A 21541-nucleotide genomic window follows, 5' to 3' on the forward strand; every position below is an offset into this window, starting at 1 on the left:
GTGTTATGATTATAATTGTTACTTGAGCCGTTGTGATTAGTGAATTTTAATATCATATTAGAATGCTCTAATTAATTTTAACTTGTTTTTTTTCATGCTCAAATTAAAAGAAAAGTATGTGTTTTATTTATATTAAAATTAAAAAAGTATTATATGAATTCTCAAAGTTTCATTGTATAATCATTAGATTCCTTTCGTATATAACATTTATTGTAAAATATATTTTTTAATAGGCTTGTAGGCCAGTCATATTTTTAAATAAGTCAGGTCAAGCCTAAAAAAAAACCTGTAACAGGTAAATAGGATAGGCCAAATTTAATATTTTTAAGTCAGGCCAAGGTCAAGCCTAGCTAAGTCTGGTCTGACCTGACATATTTTCAGCCCTAATTATCTGGTGTAATGATCAATCTAATTCGATCAACACCCTTAAAAAATATGTTTTTCATATTATTTTTACAATAAAAATAAGTAACTAGCTTAAATGCCTCAAAGAAATTTTTTTAACTGTATAACATGATTGTCAATTCAATAACTTCCTCCCATCCTCATTATAAAAGTTACAAATTAGGTATGGATGTTTTTTTTATAAGAATCAATATAGAATGTCTATTATTAATTTTTACAAAAAATACCCTTAATTATAGTGATTTTTCTTAGTTTAACAAATAGTAAGAGAAATACTTTGACTATTCACATGCATGACCAATAAAAACTAAAATGATAAGTATATTAATGATGAAAGAGAATAGCAGAATTATAACTAACAAAGAATCAATATTTTCAGTATTCAAATACTTTATTATTTGTTGTCAAAAAAATATTTGAAAAAAAAAAGAGTATTTACCATCAATGTTAGGAATAATATATAAATTTAAGGTAAATTTATTGTCACTAACTAACTTAGCTAATTTCTTTAATTTTTTGTGAATAAGATAATTGAATATTATAATTTATTTTTATAAGATGGAGTATAATTTATTTATTTATTGAAATAAAGGGAAAAAAACTCCCCTAAAAACCATTAGGAAACAAGGTTGACATTATATCAACATCAATATCTATATACTAAAGTTGGAGTATGATGAATATACTAAAATGCCCATGGCTGAGAGCTTGACAACTGTCCATTTTCTTGGCTTTTTGGTCATTTTATGCCCCTCCAGCTTGGCTTGGTTTTGTGCCACCTTGCCGCCATGTGTCATTTTATGGTTATGGTAGCTTGGTGTGTTGTTGAGTGATTAGATTGTCGTTTCCAGTTTGGGTGGTTTACTTCTGTTGGTGGTGTACGTGGCTTCTTCTCTAGCGTTTTTGAGTCCTTTCACTAGCAACTTGGAACCTGCTGATTTATGCTGGGTTTTCATTGTTTCTTCTTGATTTTGATGTCCTCTTCAGTTTCACTTTTTGCCTTTGTTTTCAGTTGGCTTCCGTCTTCAATATACCTGTTCTGTTGTTTAGCATTTTGGCGTGAGGTTGTGGTTTCCAGTTCGTAATTTCCGATTTTCTATGGTTGAAGGTTCGAGTTTTGTTCATTTGTTGTGCATGTGTGTTTTTGTCAGTTTTTTGTTGTTTGCTGATTTTGGTCTCTGCATGTTTGTGTTCTTCTAGCACATGTTCTATTCTATTTTTTATTATTAAAAAATTCTTGCTTTTCTTTTCATTGGCTTCCATTTGTCTGTTGTTCATTGGATTGCATTTGCATGGTTTTGGATTGATCATATTATTCCTTTAGAGGTATAATTCTTTGGTTCTGTTTTTTTGCTGTTTGTTAAGTTGGCTATTTTGTTTTTGTCTCTTTTCACAGACTTGGATGGTTGGATTGCATTTACATGGTTTTTGATTGACCGTATTATTGCTTTAGAGATATAGTATTTTGGCTTTGCTTTTCTGCTGTTTGCTTACTTGCCAATTTTGTTTTTGGGTTGAGGTTGTTGCATGTATTGGCTGACTAGATCAACTGATAGTGTAATACTTTTTGTGGTATGTTGGCATTGATGGAAACATTATTGCATGTGTGGTTTAAGCGTTTGTTGGTATTCTGTTTTTTGTAAACAAAACTTTGTTGTGTTTGTTTTTGGCCCCTTTCATTTGCTTGTTGATGGTTGCAATATTATTTCTTTAGAGATATAGTTTTTTGCTCCTGCTTTTCTGCTGTTTGCTGATTTGGCTATTTTCTTTTTGGTTGAGGTTGTTGCATGTATTGGCTTAGTAGATCAACAAATAGTGTCATAGTTTTTATGGTATGTTGGCATTGATCGAAATGTTATTGCATGTGTCATTTAAGTCTGTATTGGTATTCTATTTTTTGTAAACATAACTTTCTTGGTTTTGTTTTCGCCGGCTTTCGTTTGTTTGTTGAGGTTTACATTGCATTTGCGTGGTTTTGGATTTATCACATTTTTCATTTAGAATTGGCAGGTCTATCCAATTTCATGGCGAGGATTCCTGACAAGATTAAGTCTATTGATGGGTCAAAAGAGACGCTTAAGCTTGCTGTCAGAATCACGGATCTTTGGTTCGTTGGGACTCCTAACAAGTCTGAGCAAGTGGAAATGGTTTTTGTTGATTCTGAGGTATATTTTGTGTTGTTTATTTGGTTGTTGGATTGTTGTTCATATCATCGATTGATTATATAGTTTGCATATTTCAGGGTGATCAAATTCATGTTGTTTGTAAACCGGACTAGCTCAAGTCTTGGAAAGCTAATTTCAAGGAGAATTCAACTTATGTTATGCATAATTTCAAAGTTGTCAAGAATGATGGTCAATTTAGAGTGTGTGAACATCAATACAAGTTAGTTTTTATTGAAGTGACCGTTATTAGAGAAGTTGATTTGCATGAACTACCTTTTAAGAAATTTAGATTTGTTGAATTTGCAAATGTCGTTGTTGAGAATTTTGTGGCTGGCCTGTTGGTTGGTGACCCCAGTCACAATTTGTGCTTTCATATTGATCATAACTTTTTTGTTTTTTTTCAATGACCTGTTTTCATTTTCTGGTGCTTTAAGATATTATTGGGGTCGTTGATCAGGTGCTCTTTCGACATGTTTCATCAAAAAATACCAGGGTTGTTTTTAGAATGAAGGATTTGAGGTTATGGTTAACACCAATTTTTTCTATCTGTTATATATATTTGGTTATTTACGGTTTATATTGTCAAGGATTTTATTTGTCACGTTGCATTATGGTTATGTCTATTTGATCCTTATGAAGTGATAGATTTAATGTTGTTTCTTTGTTGTAGTGGTGAAATTTTATCTTGCACACTTTGGGAAAATTACTGTATGCAGTTCTTATCCTATTTGAATGAACGTGGGAATGATGGGCTGATGGTTATTATTTTGACACATGCTAGAGTAAAAGATGCACAGGGTAAGTGTGATATTCTGTTTATTGATTTGGGTACTCATCAGATAACTTTTGGCGTTGCATTTTTCCGCATTTACAGGAAGTTATCCAACTTCAATGAGCAATTCCTTCAAGGCATCAAAATTATTAATTAATGAACCTATATTGGAAATTCAGGAATTTAAAGAGAGGTATTTTGCTTATCGTCTTTGTTCTGTGGCTGTTAAATTCGTGTATCAATTGTGTTGAGTGTTTTCTATTGCTTTTTCCTATTTATTCGATTGGCTTAGGCTTTTAGATTTAGGCGTTGAGGTCGGCCCAGTTTTACCACTTGGCGATCATGGAAGTTCACAAGTTTCAGGGGGAAGCCAACTATCATCAAAGGATGCATTTCTCTCGAAAGCTGAAGTCAAAACTGATTCCGAGAACAATGGCATTTCTGAGGTGGACCTGTTATTTGTGTTTATTGTGTATTCATTGCAATTAAAAGTCGAATTTGCCTTGGCATCTTTACATCAATATATTATGCCTAACGTCTCTAATACTGGCATTTTATTGTTGGCAATTTGATTGTTATGGTTTTCTATCAGGATGTTGTTTGTGTTACGTTGGGCACTATTAGCAAAATAGTCATGGATAATCATTCATGGTGTTATCCAGCTTGCATTCAATGTCATAGGAAAATTGACATCCAAACAGGACCATTCACATGCGGATGTGGCAAGGATAATGATCAGCCTGTTCTGAGGTAATTGGACTTTTAGTGCATCAGCATGTTTTATTCAGCATTTTGTATTTGACTAGCATGTACATTGCTAGGTATAGAGTTGAAGTAATGGTTACCCAAAACAATGAGACTAGCAAGTTTTTGCTCTAGGACCGTGAATATGCTGAATTGATTGGTCAAGCAGTTGATGAAGTGAATAGGGTCTAGATTGAAGTAAGTTCTTGTCTTATCATATACTGCTTCTTATTTTATGTATTATATTTTGTTCTTTCAATTGTAACTGGTGACTGGTGGATTTGTCCTCTTTCTGGTAGGATGGTGATCTTGATTTGAATGTTTCCCCTCAAGCACTTGATAGGCTGTTAGGTTATGTGCTTGCTTTTAAGGTCAGGATTCAATCAAAATTCAAGAATGTCGTTGTTCTTAGATACTCAAATGAACTAGATTTGATCAATGTTGTGCTCGAGATGTTGGCTGATAGTGAGGTGTTGTTTTCTAATGTCTGTTTTAGTTGTTGTTGCCATAACGATATGATGCATGAGTTTGACTATTATCAATTTATATTTGATACATGCATGTTCCAAAATAGATGCTTTGAACGTTGATTGCAATAATGCTACCCATGCTGAATGTGTAAGTTAACATTGTTGTGATGAGCGTTGATATGTTACATTGTTTTTTATTTACCAGTTTATCTTTTATGTAACAATCTCTGTATGTGACAGTCGATCATGATCCAGTTGCAGGATTCCCTTTAACGCCCAAAAAGCGGATACCATCTGATGAAGTTGATGATGAGTTAGGAAGCTCACAAATTTCCTTAGCCCAACTATCGTCTAACAAATTAACAAGGCATTCTGATAAATGTGAATTTAGCTGATTCCAGATTGTTTTCGTTGTGTTTTCACGGTGCTGTTAAAATATTGTAGAATTAAGCAGCTAATTATGTACTTTTGGTTATGACTGCCTCTGACAATTCCCCTGACGTTTCTTTCCGCCATGCTGATGTTTTGGCCATTTGAAAATCTGTTTTTTTGTATTCATGCTATTTTGTCTCTTGCTATTGTACATTTCTGCCTTTTATATTCTGTCAACTCTGAAGCTAACTATGACTTAGTTTTTAGCAGGTTATAATTCACTTAGTTATGAGCAATCAAAACTAGGCAATTATCTGTTAGAGTGTTTTTTTGTGGACCTTTTAGGCGCCCTAAATTGAGATTTGCCCGTATCATGTCTTCCTACCGTAATATTAGAAGTTTTCTTATATTAAATATGCCGCTAAAAACAATTAATTTTTTCACCATTGGTGATTTGGTTGGCCTCGATACCATTGGGCTGTTTTTTATGATACATTTGATTATCTATATGCTTCTTACAAATTAATGTACGAGTTAGACTAAATTTTAAAAACATGAAGGAGATAAATTGATGTTCAAATTACATCAAATATTAAAAACAACGAAGAAGAAAAATTTAAAGGCACATTGGCGACTATATTGATAGTTGATACTCTCACCTTCTTAATTTATTTCAGGGTAAGCTGTTTGATGAATTGCACTCCCATCTAAATTGCATGAAAATAACAACAGAAAGAAAAAATTAATAAAAATAGAATCGCCAGGATTCTGTTAAATTTTTAGTTTCAGTTTTGCTTCTCGATCCACGTGCTCTTTAAATTAATACAACTTTCTATGCTGACATCATATTTCCTCATTTGGAATGTGTTTGGCATGAATGTTATCATCCATATCAGTAAAATCATCATTCTGGATATGAGTGCAACCATTCCCACATACTCCATTTTTCCAACTATCACTGCTTGCCTAAAATCATGTTTTCTTTATTTCAATTGTAATTTTTTAGTTCATTGATGGCTTACGCAAGTATAATATTGATTTTAACTACAACAAACTAGAACTATATAAAACAACTCTAATCTACGGACAAAGGAAATCAAAAAAGAATTTGGGGTGTGCCAGACAAGCAATATATAAACAACCAATGCCCATCTCTGATATAAACGTTTAGTAAACTTTTTTTTGCATCTTTTGTTACATAATGCCAAATAAAAGATGTAAAATAGAAATTTAAGATTTCAAGTTGAACACACAAGCTAATAGATTTGAGCGTACAAATTAAACAAATTTGTGTTACTGAATGGAAAGTTCATTACTATATATACAATATCTTCCATTGCAAGCTTAGTAGCAGTTACAGAAGTCAATATTTGTGCCAATGACTATCATCATTTCTATCTTACCTATTTTGAATTATGGCCTTGGTTTGTGTGTCTAGATTGACACCAGACTCCTAAATACACAATATCTTTCATTGCAAGCTTAGCAACTGTCCCAAAACCCAAGTTTATTCGAAACCAAGTGTCATGATTTCTATATTACCAATTTTGCTAGTTGTTAATGTTGAATCATAGTTTTGCTCTCTCATCTGCCCTTTGTCTCATCTCTTTACCTTACAACTTAGTCAATTCTATCATTACCCTTTTTCAATATGCAGAATCAGCAACATGCAAACATATCTAATCCAGCAAATGCCACCATCAATAGCCAGGCTATGGTCCAGAACCAACAAAATGCCTCATGTCCCATTTCTTTCATCTTCTAAATTTATTGTAGCTTCTGCAGATTTAAAAGAAGCATTTGGTTCTTCATTTCAACATGAATCTACTGTTTAGTTTATAATTCACTCAATTCTGCCTTTAGTCATTTTCAACATGCAGAACTATCAACATGCAAAGAGATCTAATTCTACAAAAGCCAGGATCAACAGGAAACATATCATGCAGTAGAAGCGACATCCTCATGCTCAGTCATCTTCACAACCAACAATTAACTGCGCTTCCGAATATGATAGTGAGACATCTGATATAGCATGTTTTGCAAGAAATCAATTTACTTAGCTGGCTTAATCACATTTTCTTTTGTTTCCTCTCTATTTTTTAGTCATTGCATTTGATTCATCAGAAAGTGTAAATTCTGAATACACACAAGGTACTGCAAAAAGAATGTTTCATGCTCTTTTTTGCTATGGTTCAAATATTGCTATTATATCTATTTCTAATTTTTGCAGGTTCGGGCTCTAATTTTTTAAGTGCCTATGAGGATTGCCAATCTCCAATTAATCAACCTGTAATCAACACTGAAGGTAATGACTATAATTCTGATTTACAGTTTCAGATACTACTGCACATGCTCTTAAATTAATATTCACAATTGTTATCATCATATTGTACTATGATATTAAACAATTTCAGGATATTCTGATCTTGGTGATCAACTCATGCAATGTAGATATTGTAATGCACAAATGTGGTATGATGAAAGAATATCAAAAGATAAAAATTGTCAGAGTCCAAGGTTCAGCTTATGTTGTGGATATGGCAAAGTTGAATTGCCATTATTACAGAATCCACCCCAATATCTCCAACGACTTCTGTTTGATGATAATACAATTGATAGTAAAAATTATCAACATAACTTACGAGCATACAACATGATGTTTGCCTTTACTTCTGTTGGAATTAAGCTAGACCAAACAGTTAATAATTCAAGAGGACCTCCTACAATTAGAATACAGGGCCAACCATGCCACAAAATAGGCAGTCTATTACCAATGCCTGGAAAAAAAACCCAAATTTGCATAGCTATATATCTTTGACACATAAAATGAAGTGCAAAATAGAATTAATGCCATGAGGTAGAAGTTCTTTTATTTCTATTAGTGAGAAAATTATTCATTCACCTACAATAGTTTGTTGCAGTTATGAATATCTTTAAATATTGTTTTTTCAGCCAATATTCTGGAATTCAGAGCCATATTGTTTCAGCTTTAACTCACATGCTGGATCAACACAATTCTCATGCTAAAAGTTTTAGAATGACCAGGGATAGATTGGCAGATGATCAAGCCGATAATATCAAATTGCAACTGATAGATGCTCGGGGAAAAGATGGTCGTGTATATAATATGCCTAACATTCCGGAAATTGGTGCACTTATTGTTGGCGATTTTCATCCAAGCTCAAAAAGAGATATTATTGTTGAAACTCAAAATGGAGAATTACAAAGAATCCATGAACTGCACCCTAGTTATCTACCACTACAATACCCTCTACTCTTTCCTTATGGAGAAGACGGATATAGAGCTGACATATTTCACCATTCTACTTCATCCAGCAAAAAAAGAAAGTGAAACTGTCTAACAATGAGAGAGTGGTTTGCTTATAGACTTCGGTCCAGGTCAAATGAAGCACACACTTTATTTCATTCTCAAAAATTATTTCAACAATTCAATGTTGAAGGTTATACCATGCTTGAATCTGAAAGACTTAGCTACATCAGAAACAACCAAAAAAAGCTTAGAGTTGACAAGTATTCTAGCTTACAAAGTTCATTGGATACTGGAACAGCTAAAGGCTTAACCAAAGGAAAAAGAGTCATCTTACCTTCAACGTTTGTTGGGAGCCCACGTTATATGGATCAACTTTACTTTGATGGTATGACAATATGCAGTTATGTTGGTTTCCCAAATCTTTTTATTACTCTAACCTGTAATCCAAATTGGCTTGAAATTGGTAGATTACTTTTACCTTTGAATCTCAAATCAACAGACAGACCAGACATTGTATCACGAATTTTCAGATTGAAATATGAACAAATGCTCTCAGACTTAACAAAGGGTCAATTACTGGGAAAAGTGGTTGCATGTAAGTTGACTATAATTTTTATTCTTAAACACAAATATAAGTTGATCATTTGGCCACTTTTCTTTATTCTATAATGCAGATATTAATTTCGAAAATATTACAATTTGACTGATACTTTTACAGATATGAAATACAAAATTATACTTACCATGTTAACATTATCATTTATCAATCACAGATATGCATACTATAGAATTTCAAAAGCGAGGACTCCCTCACGTCCATTTATTGTTATTTCTACACCCAGACAATAAATATCCATCTTCAACTGACATTGACCAGATAATATCAGCAGAAATACCTTCCCATGAAGATGACCCAGAACTCTACAGATTGGTGCAAAACCATATGATACATGGCCCATGCGGAATTTTACAACCCAACTCTCCATGTATGAAAGAAGGCAAATGCAATCATTTTTATCCTAAACAATTTCAGCCTCAGACTCTTTTGGATTCAAATGGTTACCCACTCTATCATAGAAGAAACAATGGTCATTCAATTTTAAAGAATGGTGTTATCATTGATAATAGATACATAGTACCTTACAATCCAAAATTACTGAAAAAATATCAGGCACATATAAATATTGAATGGTGTAATCAAAGTACTTCAATCAAATATTTATTTAAATACATAAACAAAGGCTATGACAGAGTGACTGTTGTTATGGTTTCTAATAACAATGACACAGCTCAAAATGTTAACATTCAAAATGATGAACTTAAAGAATATCTAGATTGCAGGTAATTTTATCTTAACCTGCATAATTTATTTGCTCACTATTACTTTTACTAACCAATCTATATGAAAGATACATTTCTCCCTTGAAGTTGTTTGGAGAATATTTGCTTTTCCAATCCACGGCAGAAAGCCTGCTGTTGAGAGATTGTATTTTCATCTTCCAGATCAACATAATGTTCTTTATGAAGATCATGATGATATAGATGATGTACTATCCAAACCAACTATTCCAGATTCAAAATTCCTAGCTTGGATGAACACCAATAAATGTTTTGCTGAAGCCAAGAATCTTACTTAATCACAATTTGTGTCAAAGTTTGTATATAATAAAAGAAACAGATCATGGCAACCCAGAAAAAAAAGGATATACCATTGGAAGACTCATATGGGTACCACCAACCACAATAGAATTTTTTTTATTTAAGAATGATGCTTGGAAGCTGCAAAGGACCTATTTCATTTGAAGATATCAGGACTGTTGCAAATATCCAATATCCAACATATAGAGAAGCATGTTTTGCAATGGGCTTTCTACAAGATGACTGAGAATATGTTGAGGCAATCAAAAAGGCTAGGGACCGGGGCACAACTAATTATCTAAGGAAATTGTTTGTATTAATTCTATTAACAGGTGCCATGACCAAACCTAAAGAAGTTTGGAACCAATGTTGGCATTGGCTGGCTGATGACATTGCATATCAACATAGCAAATCAACAATCAACTCAGGTAGGCTGTGACTGTTTTTATGTTGCACACCAATGGTCAGAATCATTCACTAACAACTTGATTTTTATTTCTTATTCACTAACAACTTGCTTTTTATTTCTTAGAATTACAGATCAATGATGATACTCTTAGAAATTTGACATTGATTGAAATTGAACAACTATTGCACATAAACCAAAGATCGCTGAAAGACTATCCTACAATGCCATATCCTCAGGATATCAATCTCACATCCTACCTACAAAACAACTTGGTATTATCAGAACTTGATTACAACCATGATGTAACGAGATCAGAATTTGAGCATCTTTTTGCAATCATGACAGGCAATCTACCTATTCATATATTATAAATTCTATTCATAGCAGTTAACATCTTACAAAGAAATGCTATTGCGAATTATAAATTGTATTGATGCTGTTAATTTTCTATTCATAACGGGCAATCTACCCTCATTTAATTGTTTCCATCAACAACAAAATTAATCTTCATTTCAATATAACATTAGCTTACCTATGAATATAGATGAACAAAAAACAATTTATGATAGAATTATCCAAGCTGTCAACAACAATGAAGGTGGGATGTTTTTCCTATACGGATTTGGAGGCACAGGAAAAACATTCATATGGAGAACAATAGCAAGTTCATTGAGAGCAGAGAATCAAATTATTATTATCGTTGCTTCTAGCGGAATAGCTTCTCTATTATTACCAGGAGGCAGAACTGCACATTCTAGATTTAAAATTCTTGTACCAATTTTTGAAGACTCAACATGTAATATTCATCAAGGGACCCAATTAGCAGAATTGCTGAACCAAACAAGTCTAATAATTTGGGATGAAGCACCAATGACCCACAAATTTTGTTTTGAAGCACTTGACCAAAGTTTAAGAGACATTATCACAAATAAATCAAACTCAAATCAAATATTTGGAGGCAAAGTTATAGTATTCGGTGGAGATTTTCACCAAATACTACCAGTCATCCCAAGAGGAACCCACTCAGACATTATAAATGCAACAATCAATTCATCCTATCTATGGGATTCGTGTGAAATATTGACCTTGACAAAAAAACATGCGCTTACACAGCAATCTAGAATCAATTGATGAACAAGAAACTGTCACATTTGCTAAATGGATTTTGGACATTGGAGATGGAATTATAGGTGATGAAAACGATGGTTATGCTACAATTCAAATTCCTACTCATCTACTCTTTACTGAATATGATGATCCAATCAGTGCTATAGTCAAATCAACATTCCCAGACTTAGATCAGCACCACAATAATCCTCAATTCTTTAAATCCAAGGCAATACTAGCTTCAACAAATGAAACAGTAGAATAGATCAATCACTACGTATTATCCTTCATTCCAGGTAATTATCTCATTACTTATTTAATTGACATTTCCTCAGTCAAAAATATAATCACTGAAATTGCAATTTTGCAAACCATAGGTGACCACAGGGAATATCTAAGCTCTGATTTCGTTGACAAATCAGAAACCAGTGAAGATTCGCATTTCCAATCAATTACTACTTAATTCCTTAATTCATTGAACACATTCAGTTTGCCAACTCATTCTATCAAACTTAAAATTGGAAGTCCTATAATGCTCTTAAGGAACCTCGACCAAAATCAAGGTCTATGTAATGGTACTAGATTAGTAGTAACAAAGATGGCAAAACATGTAATTGCAGCTAAAATTATCTCAGGCAAAAACATTGGCCTCACTGTTTATATTCCAAGGATGTCAATGTCCCCTTCACAATCACCATGGCCTTTTAAACTATTAAGAAGACAATTTCCAATTATGCTATCTTATGCAATGACAATTAACAAGTCACAGGGAAAATCGCTATCCATGGTTGGACTTTATTTGCCAAAACTTGTATTCATTCATGGCCAATTATATGTTGCATTGTCAAGGGTCAACTCTGCAAAATGATTAAAAATTCTGATTCATGATGATGAGCAGAAAAGCATGAATTCCACTACCAATGTAGTATTCAAAGAGGTGTTCAGAAACATTAAAAGATCAATTTCAGTTGTTTAATATCAGCTTCAATTCTTTTGTCATGCTTTCTGAAATAGTCCTATTCTTTAATAATCACTTTTTTAATATTTGATTATGACTGTATTATATAATTTAACTTATTACAATCTTCAACACAATTCCATTGATTTTAAATACTGAGAATTGACCAACAATAATGACAAGCATTAAATAATTTTTTTTAAACTGCCTACTTAATCGAACATGACCAGCTTCACATAGACACACAGTAAGATATATATATATATATACACACACACACATGATTTTACTAATAACAAAATAAGCATCGAGAAATTCAATTACCACCACAGGAACGTGTAAAATAGTTTAGTGGTTCGGTGAAGTTTACATGATTAACCTATTAATTAATCCATTAAGCCGAATACCTCATAGAAAAAATTTGCCCATTTAAGGCCCAGCTATTACATGCACGGCAGAAACAGCACTGAAGTCCAATAACTTCTGAAACCATTCACAAAAAAATTGTTCGGTCACTTCCACAAGTATTCACGTTCAGACTCCTCACATCACCACTAGCTTTCCCATTCGAGAAGCAACAATTGAGTTGCACCGTTTCCAACAAATACCTACCGCCACTTATGTCATTGGGAAGATAAATCAATTAATGGAGTCCACTCAACTACTAAGCCATATTACACGTTCCTCTACAAACTTCTTCCAAACATCCAATCACCATTCTTTCACTTCAGAAAAACCCAAAATGAGTATCATAACCTCCACCGCCTCAAGCAGAGTAAGGAGTGTTTCTTTAAAACTTGATCTCTTCCAATGCATGATTTCTTAACATTAAATTTTCTACATTTCTAAATGTTGTGTTAATGCAAATCAGATATCCAATTATAAGACCACCCTCAATCATGCAATTCAGAGTAGCTTTGCACAATGACCAGGTTATACTTTAAAATACAAAAAGCTTTTTTTCGTTGCCTTCCATTTGTTTTTTGTTCCTTCGATTCCATTTGCATGGTTTTTGAGTAATCATATTATTCCTTTAGATTTACAGTTTTTTCGTTCTATTTTTTTGTTGTTTCCTGCCTTGCCTATTCTGTTTTTGTCTCTTTTCGTTGGCTTCCATGGTTGGATTGCATTTGCAAGGTTTTCTATTGACCATATTATTGCTTTAGAGATATAGTATTTTGACTTTGCTTTTCTATTGTATATTCATCATACTTCAGTTATCCTTCAGTTATAGTATTTCTGTTGTATTTTGGATTGCACTCTCTGATTGTAGTATCATATTGACATTTGATATATTATTTATTTTCATATACTTCAGTTATCCTTTGAATTTTTAAAATTTCTCTTTTGAGATATTATTTTTCACATCCAGACTACTTAGTATCATTCAGCCACTGTAGTTTTCGGGTGGTACTTTATATCATTTTCCTTTGCTTCCTTTAACTTTTTTTTTATTTCTCTTTTGACATATTATTTCTTTTCATACAATTTCTTCCTCTTTATATCCAGACTTTCATAGAAATACTTCCATTCTACCATGAACAATGGGCACCAAATTACCCAGAAGCGGTCCAGTTGAGATACAAAGGAGCAACCTACCCAATACAACTCCAACAACACCGAGGCAGATATTTTCTGGCAGATGGACTCGCAGACTTCAGAGTAGATTTAAAAATCTGCGAGTCTATCATCATCAACTTCTTTGCCTACGATGATAACTCCATTTTTTATATACACTTTACACCTCCACTGGATCAACAGACATCTGGCAGATCAATACTTCATTCCCGTCAACACATCTGGACAACAGAAATAACCCAATGTATACTGGGTGCTCCTCAGCCGCTGGTAAGTTCCAATCACATCAACTTGCATTGTTATGACAATTTCAATCACATTATTAATTTTTATAAATAATATGCAGGAAATCCCATTGCATGCAAGAAAATATCTTAAAGAATGTGGCAATCACTTGACAATTTTAAGGAAGCATGGACCTCCTCTACAACAGGACGTGGTTACCCTGGATGCCGGCCTTAAAGATAAAAGTGTTGTCCGGCCATGGTATAAGTTCCTCAAGGAAAATGACTTCAACCATGGAGACGAAGTATCATTCTACTACCGACCACACGAAAAAATTTGGGAAATAGTCATTAGAAAAGAGAGGAAGTGGCAATAATTTTCATTTTACATGTAATTATATCTTGTTAATTTGGTCTGAACAATCTCTATTTTGCCAACATTATAAATGTATATCTATCTAATCTTCAATTATGCTGCTGTGATTGCAATTTTACTAATCAAGCGACCCGTGCGTACGCACGGGTTACAGACTAGTTAACATCTAAAATAAAAGAAGGGATGAAGTCAAAAACTATTATCTGAATGAACATCTAGAGATTAGACAGAATTTACCAACTCATTTGCCTCCCTCAATGCATGCCTCCAACTCAGGGAGTCTCCATCAGCTGTAAGCTCACCTATGCTTTTAATAATGCAAGTAGCACAAGGATGATGAAAATCACAACCCTTAGAAATTAGATTCACAACATTCAAGGAATCAGACTCTACAATAAAATTAATGTATCCTTTTATTCCAAGCAATGCTAATGCCAAGATAGATAACCCGCATCTCAGCAAGGATGACAGAGCAGAACTCGACTTTTGCAACAAAGGCAAATAAAACTCTCCCACAACAGTCCTAAAGACTCCTCCAACCGCAACCTTCTTCAAAGCATCGTGAACTGATCCATCGTAATTCAACTTAAAGGAACCAAAGGGAGGATGCATCCATCAAATCACTGGACCAAGCTTATGATTAACAACACCTAGATATAGCTCATCATACATATTGGCACTAACAACTATGGCATCAACTTGCCTCTTAATAACAACGACAATTTCATGAGGAGCCTTCTTCATATTTTCAAATATGAGCTCATTTCTGCATCTCCAAAGATTATTCATAGATACAACAAAAGTAATACTCCAATTCCTACCATTAAGACATACATCTCCCTTCAAATTCGACAACAGTCAGTCATGTGAATCTTGGATGAAAAAATGTGCATGCAAAGCAGATGGTAACAATAGATGCCACACAGCCACAACCACAAGACTATAATGTTATAATATTGTTAATCGTGAAAATTATATTTATTCTTCGAAAGCAACATATTATTATAACAACAGAGTAATATTTACTAAGTAATTCCATTAACAAATAAATATTTAAAGATGAGACATATAATTTATTTTCGATTGTAAATTATTTTTAATCAAACAAGCAAGTTTATAGTTTTCAGTTTATAGTTTTCAACTTATTAGAAAATTGTCTAATACTTAATATATATAATAATAGTAATTTTGATAAAGATATTCATAGATAATTATAATAATATTGTATAATGGTTTGTAAGTAAATTTTATAATAGTGTTTTCAATTTAAAAGGTTATTTATATAATTGTTTTGATTTCGATAGTAATTCTATAGTTAATAAAAAATAAAGATTAAAATAGTAAAAGTTTCGAGAAGAAAAAGAGATTGGAAAAGTAAAGAATTTAGAAAAATCCAATAAACAAAAGAAACATGAATTCATTAAAGGTATGAATGAATACATACATGATGACCTTCTAAACCCGTAGTCAATTTGGATGTGCGGTGTTGTCGGTGTTTGAGGAGTTAAGTGATAATGATTCAATCCATCGAAAATTGATAGTCAAAGATTTTATTTATAATCTTCTAATACTAACGGTCGAATGATTTCATCACATGTACAATAATACTTTTAAATATACAAATCTAAGGTTATTTGATATTTTCGTGTAACTTCTTTTATAACTATTTCAACTGATATTTTGAAATTTGAAATGGCCTTGCTTCTGAGCACTTCTAAACTTCACACATGCTTTAATAATGTCGATAAAAATGCCAATTTTTATCAAAATAAATTCTTTCGATGGCGTATTCAACTTCTTTTATAACTATTTCAACTGATATTTTGAATGCCCTCTTGAGACAAGTTCATCGAAACTATATAAGTTTCATAACTTGGATAAATTTTACATAACAGAGGTAACAAATATAATTGAAGTGGGAAATAGTATTGGTACACAAAATTGATAGGATAAAAATTTAACCATAAAAAATATAATAAAGTTATTTCTTCAAAGACAAAAAATTTGCAAAAATATATATATTTTGTTAATAAAATCTCCCTTAGGTACTTTACATAATTAAAAATAAAAAAATTAAATAAAGAGGAGAGCAAGCAATGGACTCTCTAACATACTTCTTCCAATAGACGTTGTTAAGTCATAACACAAATTGGATTCCTCTTTTTGTTTTTGATTAATGCTAATAAATAATAAGTTTTAAAGATTGTGTTTATAAAAGACAGACAAAAGCCATGTTAAGTCTGTCACTCTTCTGACAAACAAAAGCTAACAGGCGTTGAAGTTTGTAACATTTATGATCATAATCAATGTTCTATGTTTTTTATCCTTCATGTAGAGAATGTTCTTATTGTTCATAGAATTTGTGGAAGAACAAAAAGGAAGTGAAAACTCGGTGAAATGACCATCCAGGGATAATTTTTTTTCTAAATTACCAAATGAAGGTAAAATTTAAATTAATACCTAGAAAGGGATAAGTCATAGGGTATCCTACGACTTCTAAGTAGAAAGTCATAAATTTTTTTTGACTTCTTTTTTTTTTTCTTTTCCATTGAAGTCATAAAAAAGTTTACGATTTCAAATTTTTAATATGACTTTGAAGTCGTAAGTATTTTAATTTTTTTAATTAAAAGTCATAAATAATTTTTTGATTTTATTTGTTTTCTTTTTTAGTTTTATTTAATATTTTCTATATTTTTATATTACTTTATTTAGTATTTTCTATATTTTTACTAATGGATTATTATTGGTTTTTTAAATTAGAAAAATAATGTAAAAGACTTAAATTTAAATAAAAATATTAAAATGTACTACAAACAAAAATATAAATAATGGGATGATGTCCTACAACGAGTTCATCTAGATATACATCAAGGTCTTTCATCTTGTTGTACTTATTGGCTATTGTCTTCTTGTAGAACAAGAGAACGAAGAGGTCATAGAACAAGAGCGACAACAACCACCAACAAATCTCAATGCATATTTAGAAGAACTCGTTGTGAGACATCATTCCACTATTAATATTTTTGTTAAAGAAATACGTTAAGTACATTTTAATATTTTTAGTTAAATTTAAGTCTTTTGCATTATTTTTCTAATTTACAAAAAAAATAATCCTTATTATTAAAAAATATAGAAAATGTATTGAATAAAATAATATACAAAAATATAGAAAATATTAAATAAAAAATAATATATAAAAATATAGAAAATATTAAATAAAAAATATAAAAAATACAGAAAATATTAAATAAAAAATATAAAAAATACAGAAAATATTAAATAAAACTAAAAAACAAAACAAATAAAATCAAAAAATTATTCACAACTTTGAAGTTGTAAATAATTTACGACTTCTAATTAAAAACAAAAAAAATTAAAATACTTACTACTTCAAAGTCGTATTAAAAAAATTGAAGTCGTAAGGTATCCTACAACTTATCTATTTTTGGATATTAATTTAAATTTTACCCCATTTGATAATTTAGAAAAAAAAACCCTAATGGTCATTTCGCCAAGAAAACTCAAATGATAAAGTTACCTATTTTATCAAAAGGCATGCCTATAGTAAGTTGCAATCTAGTTGAATGTACGAAAGTGATGTGACTTTCTGACGTAACATTTAGAGTATGCCTAAAGGAAGATAATCAAAGTACTTTATCAATATCTCTTCCTAACAAGTTGATGATTCACAATTAATGTTGCATTTACTACATCAACAAATACGTCACCAATAGATGAAGTCCATATGGAAGGAAAAAGGTTATTTAGAGATAATCGTTACTTCTACCTCAAGGTTATAAATACATGAAGTTTTGAAGTGATGAAGTAAGAGACTTGAACCAGCAAACATCCTAAAGCATTCAAAAGCTTTGTAAAAAAAAATGAGATATTTTGTAGATCTCAAAACACCTTGTAAATAATGAGAGTAATGATTGTGAGCTTAAATTTGTATATCCATTTGTCAAACGATTAGCTATAGTTAAGTGTGCACCCTTCCTTAAACAAATTAGCTTTTTTTTTAATCCATAAATGGCTTTGTAGCAAAGAATAGTTGGGTTGTTAAATTGGAGAGACTAGTGTAAAGACTACTCCGGTTAAACTAGTAGTAACTTGTAAAAAAAATACTTGTATCTTTGTGAAGATAGTAAAACTCAGTGGATTCACAGTATAACTCATGTTTATATTTCTCTTAATTGTTTTAATTGTTAACCTTAAATTGTGAATTCTTTTGAAAAAATGTTTTTTAAAGGTTTTGATGAAACAATGTTTCTTTAAAGGCTATCATCTATTTGTCTTTCAAGTGCCTTATAAGACAATATCGATTTTGCCAGACAAAAATTGCGGATTTTTTTTTAAATCACAATTTAACGTCCTTTATAATTTTTGCCTTTATAGACTTTCTCCTTTTGAATAACATTTATTGTAAATTGCAAAATAATGGTTGAGGTTCGTTAAATAAAGAGTGAGATTGATTCGCATAATTTTGTATTTTTCAACAAGTTGTTGCTAATAGTTAGGGGTGGAAATAGGCTAGGCCGGCCTACAGGGGCCTACGACCTGACCTACATAAAGTCTGGTCTGGCCTGGCCTATTTAATTAAAAGGCTAGGCTCAGGCTTTTTTAAAAGCCTATTAAATTAAATAAATAATATTTAATTGTATCCAAAAATAATATATATATATATATATATATATATATATTATTTTTTGGATACAATTAAATATTATTTTTTAAAAAAACTAGTAGATTCCATTCCTATAATTACAAGGTGTGAGTCATGTGTTCCTTTATATTTCTCATTATTTTTATTAGTTTTCCTATTTCTGTTAACAGTTCCTTTTTCTATTCCTATTAGGTTTCCTTTTTCTGTGATTACGTTCCTGTATTCTAGAGCAAATAAAAATCATATCATATCATATATTATTATGTTCCCATACAAAAATCATATCCTATCATATCAAATATGAGGTTTTCTTTCGTTTTAGATTATTTTATATCATTTGGTGATTTCTGTTTATATTATTAATATATTTTTAGGACTACCAACTAAATTAACGTTAGATTAAAAATTAAGGCAAATTATATATTAAGGCCTTGTTTAGCCTATTATAGAAGGTGTGTTTTTTTTTTTTTGATAAAAACAACTAGGAATATTAAAGATTTAATGTGAAGAAGATTTTTAAATAGGCTTTTAAATAGGCTACCAGACCAGGCTAGGCTTTTAAAAAGGCTAGGCTGAGCCAAAATAAAAGTCTTTGATAGGCTATAGGCCAGGCTCAGGCTTCAAAAATTAATCGTAGACTAAGCTCAGGCCTTTTAAAGCCTGACCTGGCCTGGCCTATTCCCACCCCAGTATAATGTTTAAAAGAGTAAGTTAGAAAGTGTATTGCTAATATTACTCTTAAATCAAATGATGAGTTTTTTAAAATGTTTTTCCTATTTTTTTTTCTTGAATAAACCACTAATTTGTTTTGAGAAATTTCACATCAAGTTCCTCCCTTGAGAAATAAACCACGATTCATTTTTTTTAAAATTAACGTATCACTTCTTATAACATAACAGTTTGATAATAACATGAATACTCTATAATAACCATGAAGGCACCAATAACATGCAAGATCAATCATGAAACATCATAAAAAAGATTAAAATTAACCAATACAAATTTCAAACTATCACAACCATTAATCTATTAAAATATTATTATTATTATTATTATTAAATTAATTTTTATAATTAGAAGATGAAAAAAGAAAGATGGGATAAATATGGGAAATGGCCTTCGCCCTATTAATTAAGGATGTTTTTTTTCTTAAAAACATGTTTTGATAAAAAAAAATGTATAAGAAGTATTTTTATGGTATTACATGTTGTTTTGATATGCAAAATTTTATATTATTCCAAAATTATTAGCTACATAATTCATATCAATTAAAATCGATATAATATAAATATTTCAAAATATATTAAAATATGAATCATTTGACTACTTCTTGTTTGTTGTTCAATTTTGACACATACAATCTTGATAATATGTAAATATAATTCAACGGTTGAATTAATAAAAATCACATTCTATATCAAATTATAAAAGTGGTGTAATAGTTGTGAAAGTTGGACGATATAATTTGATCTCTCCTTTCTCTATATATGAAGTATTACAAGAGAATGGCTCTTAAGTGAGAATGAGAATGATTAATTTCAACTGTTCCACTATTTTGAATGAGAATGATAGATAAAGATTAAAACATTTTAAACTCAAATGCTTAATTGAAAAATCCATCCCACTATTTTTCCTATTTTACCATATAGGTACTCCTATTTTTTAATTTACTATCTGAGTCCTTCTATACTTCAAAATTAATGTTTGAGTCAAGAATAAAACCATGGTCTTTGGAGTGTAAAACAGACTCATCTACCACTACACCCAATCACTTGAATATTTGGTGCAAAATATTAATATAAGTTTTATGTGAAAATAGTTCAAAATTCAAATTTTATTCTTTTTTAATTTATTATATTTTCATAATCTCATATATAAGATTAAATTCTATTTAGACATAAATTATAATATTATTTAGATAAGTTTTATTTTTATTTTATATATTATATTTATCTTTTAAAATAATGTTTGTGATTCAGTGACAATATTTTTTATATTAAGATATTCATGTTATTTATTATAATATAGATAAAAAAATACAGTCAATAAATCACATATCTAAATATTTTAAAAAATAAAAAATACTATCATTTTATTTAATTACGTATCTTTACTATATAATTTAATTCTTTAAAAAAATTACATACCCGATTAAATAAAATTAAATATAAATAAAAATAAAAAATACTATTATAATAAATAACAAAAATATCTTAAAATAGGTAAAAAAATATTATCATTAAATCACATATATAAATATTTTAGAATATAATAAAATATTATCATTTTATGAAATTATAATTTATATAAAAAAAATATACATTAAAGATAAAATTTATATTATATTTTTACTGTATAAAATAATTTTTGAATAATGTGATAAAAATTC

Source organism: Glycine max, chromosome 14 (genome assembly GCF_000004515.6).
Source record: "Glycine max cultivar Williams 82 chromosome 14, Glycine_max_v4.0, whole genome shotgun sequence".
Lineage (NCBI taxonomy): Eukaryota > Viridiplantae > Streptophyta > Magnoliopsida > Fabales > Fabaceae > Glycine > Glycine max.